Below are 4,747 nucleotides of genomic sequence, written 5' to 3'. Positions count from 1 at the left end.
TTTTATATATTATATCATTGTTTTTTCTTGGGATAAGGCAAAAGTACTCCTAGACTTTGAACGAAATCCAGAGACACATGTCTACACTCTATGTCAAGTCCCTTTTTCACATGAATATCTATATTAATGTCAGGAATTCACAAAACTTGATTGATATCAACAATAGCAAACTGTCAAGCCATTTAACATGTCCTTTAGTCAGGCATTTCACATCAATTCAGCAATCCCCACAGAAATTTTCAATTTCAGTAAAACAAAAACAACATTACAACATGAATCATAGTTTTTTATGTCTCAGATTACTAGTTCCTTCTGTTCCTCCTCTGTTTCTGGTTCTAGTTCCTTCCCTGGTTCTGGTACTTGTTCATTCTCTGTGCCTCCTCCTGGTTCCATCTCTTAATCTCCTCTCTTGCAGCTAAGGGTGTTCACGGGTTGGTTTGGATAGGTTATTGGTGAAAACCAAAACCAAACCAACTTAATCGGTTTTAAAATTATCAAAACCAAATCAAACCAAATATAATATTACATTTATCGGTTTGGTGGTTATCGGTTTCGGTTTGGTTTGGTTCGGTTATTCGGTTATTAACCATACACAAAAATAAAAGAAACAATCCATTCAAAATGTGAAAAAAAGTGATAACAATCCATTCAAAACGAAAAATAGTTAGAATGACTTAAATTACTGAACTTTCGATCACTAAATTTACTATCAATAAAGCTTTAAAATTTACTATATTGGCCTACAAGGAAGAGAAAATAACATTTTCAGTCCCACAAAGAATTGTCATAGACACTTATATACATGAAATCAATAAGATAAATGTTTCATCTTGGTCATTCTTATTTTCAATAATTAAATTATAAAGAAATTTTAATGAAAATATGTATAAGATCTTTAAAAAATTTTATAAAAACAATATATTAAGTATGTATATTAATAAAAATATATGTATATAATTTATCGGTTCGGTTCAGTTATTTCTTCGGTTTTTCGAATAAAATCATAACCAAACCAAATACTATCGATTTTCAAAAATCTAAAACCAAACCAAACCAAATTATTGGTTTGATTTTTCGGTTTGGATCGATTTTTATCCAAACCTTGAACACCCCTACTTGCAGCAATCTCTCGATCCTTCTTTTCTTTCTGAATCAAATTTCAATTTAATAAACTATCCGAATTGTATTTAAGCTTTTTTTCTTTACCTCACAAGCCTTTTTATGCTCCTGGAATTGTTGAAAGATAACGGTAGTTGTGTCGAATGTTTTCTTGCAATGCTGACACTCGTATGTCATATTTACCTGTACACAACACAAATTAGTTCACATATTTTCTTTTTTTCACATTATGCAAACTACTCTAACATGTCCATTTTTTCACAGTGAGATCTACTCACGTAATCTCTAACTATAAAGGCATCTACCTACTTGAACATATACAATTTTTCTTTACATTTTTGTGAGATGACGCTCATCTTGGAATCCTAATCTAAGGAAGCTCTGCAAAAGTCCCTTCTTGATATATATTTTTTTTGGACCACCTTCACCGTTGAAGAACAGAAAAAACTAAAAGAGTTTATACCACTGAATACTTTGACAACAAAACTTTGGTTATTGTATTCTGTATTGATGTTGAAAACATTGTACAAGTTCGGAGATACAAGGTGATTAACAATATGTTGGAAAGAGAAAGACTATATATTCATTCTTGATGGAAACAGTTTGTTTGTAAGTAGCAGGTCCGATTATTTGAAAGGTGGATTCGAAAATAAAATCTTTTTCCCTATGCTATGTGGAAATTATAACGTCTTCTTCTGTTTAGAAAAAACAAAAATACTTCTCTTATGATTATTCTAGCAATATAAGTGCTTCCAATGCAAATTATCTTCGCATGTGAAAGTATGTATCGAGTATATACACTTATATGGCTAAAAGTTGAAATCCCCTTTCTCATATGGCCACTTTCTTGGAGTTGAAATCCCCTTTCTCATAAGGCCACTTTCTTGGATCATTTGAACTTACCTCAGCACTAGATTAGTTTCTATAAAAGTGTTATTATAAATATGTTTTGTTGTAGAATAATTTATCAAAACTTAATTTTTTATTCATTTTATTTGGTAATAGAAGACTTAATGGGCAAGAGCTCATATATATTGACCAGATTGAAAATTTTCACATCAGGCATTAGAAATTTGAACTACACAACTATTATCGGGCAAGAGTATTAATATTTAATATTATTTTTAGGATCATTATTCAATTAAATAGATAATTATTTGTAAGTACATTAGGTTCAAATATATTACTAAAATGGATCAATTAAATATTTAGCCACTAGTCTATTGATATCTCTTCTTCCTCTCTCTTTCCTACACATACACACTCTCCACATTTTATTCTTTGAAATTCTCAGATGCAATTTTATTAGCTGATTTGATTTTTTGATGAAGTTGGTTATTGTAGTGATGTTGATGGCGGTAATTAACTAATGTGTTTGCTTTACTTGTTCGAAGTGAAATAAATGTTCGCATATGTATATATAGTTGAGTGATTGATAATGACCCCTGTTTTGGGAGAAATTTACATATTATGTCATTGTTTTTTTTTTGGGATAAGACAAAAGTATCCCTAGACTATGAACGAAATTCAGCCCCCCAAAATCTATTTTTTTTGTAATTTTGTGCACCTTTTTGGCTTACGTGACATCTAGATATCTCACACGCGCCTCAACTACGTGGATTTACAGAGTGTGTCACGTAAGCCAAAAGATATGTAAAATAACAAAAAAATGAGTTCAGGGGTAATAGAACCTTAATTTAGTTAATGTGTGACTCTGAGATTTCTGGAATAGTAAACGGGTACTTGTGTCTTATCCCTTTTTTCTTTGTTATTGGAGTTACTATAAAGTATTGTTGATATTTCATTGAAACTATATGCAGCCATTGTTGAAGGTTGAATCTTCAAAATTTGAAAATTGAATTTCCGTTAATAAGTATTTTATTTATCAATGTCTATTGAAAACACCTATGGTGGCTTTGTCTTAGTGACTCCATCTAGTCACCCGTGGTCTCAGCCCTAAGGAGATAAAAGGGCGCTTTATTCCCGGTTAGAAATGTTAGACACATGGGTTCACTAACAATACGTATTTGAATCTCGACGGGCCCTTGCTTAGGTAAAAGGATTAGATCCTTCCATACAGTTATTAAACTATATAAAAAATTGTATATATTTCGATTTGGATTTCTTCCTTGAATTCGAATGTTAACAAGCTAGATTGAAGATGACCGCGCGGACTACCGCTTGTCTTCGGAGATCCTGTTTCGTTTATTATTATTATTATTATTATTATTATTATTATTATTATTATTATTATTATTATTATTATTATTATTATTATTATTATTATTACAATATATAACGAAAAGCTCTTTTTCTCCACATATTTAATAAAACTAGCTTAATTTAAATAATGTAGCAAATTAACGAGAAAAAAAACGTGAGTGTATATCCGGGCACAAAAAAGGGAAACAATTTTACTATTTTAAGTATAAGAATTGACAGGAAAAAAAAACAACTAACTAAATGATTAGGGAATAAGTTGACTTAATTCCCTTGGTTGTTTGTTGATTAATTCCTCCATTGACGATGAATTTCAATTTCTTCTATTTAACTTCTCGTAACCATTTATTCCAGGGATATATTAACAATGATTAAAAGATTAACAAGAGATATATTAAATAAATTGTCCTCCAAATGATTTTTTTTCTTAATGATTATGTAAAATCGTATTTAAAAAAAATCACTTTTGTCAATCCCATTAGAAGTAGATGCTAACTCTTGTTTATGTGTCTATTCATGTGAAATCTGTCCGAGTTCTCCATGAACTTCAATCACATTCCTCTTGCATTTCGAGAGAGCCATAAAGGCTCAAATTCCCTTTATCGAGTTAGCCAGCCGTAAAATTGAAGAACATGTCCCCCAAAAGATTGATGGACAGAGTTGAAGCTGATATACAAAATATATGGCGATACACACTTAGTGTATATGATGTATACATGGCAGATTTGGGCCCAAAGGCCCATCTTTTATTTATTATCATATTGTTAGAATTTAGGACAGGTGAAATTGGGCCATAGGTCCAAAAGAAGGGCATTTCAAAATTAGCTTAGGACAGGTAAAGATTTGGGCCTAAAACCCAATGGAAAAAGTCAGCTTTCTTGATTAGTTGAGAACAGGGAATTGGGCCAAAGTTGGACACTCTTAGTTATTTAGGACTGGTGGCAGATAATTGGGCCTTTGGTCCATAAAAAGAAGGGCAAATCACATAAATCCCACTAGTTTAGGTCTTAATTATTAAGATTCTCAATAGTTTCAAATATTACTTCATGTACCATATTTTATACTTAGGATACATGAGTCTGAATCCATGAGATACATGCAGTATCTGTTGAATTTTAAAATTGAGATACAAAATTTATTTATTTAAATTAATTGGTTGGAACTGATTTCCTTAATTAGAGGAGTAATTGAGGATTTTCAAAATACATAGATAATTAATTTCATTTTATTATTCTTTGAAATAGTAAATTCATTAATATTATTAATATAAGATAAAAACATGTATATCTTGGTAATGCAATTTGATTAATTTCAAATTATTACTCTTAAAATAATAAATTCATTAATTTGATGTATCTATATCAATATATGATGTATCCAACAAACTAAACACTTAGATACATGAGTG

This window comes from Solanum tuberosum, unplaced genomic scaffold (genome assembly GCF_000226075.1).
Source record: "Solanum tuberosum cultivar DM 1-3 516 R44 unplaced genomic scaffold, SolTub_3.0 scf00464, whole genome shotgun sequence".
In the NCBI taxonomy this organism is placed as follows: Eukaryota; Viridiplantae; Streptophyta; class Magnoliopsida; order Solanales; family Solanaceae; genus Solanum; species Solanum tuberosum.
This window is presented reverse-complemented; position numbering follows the sequence as displayed.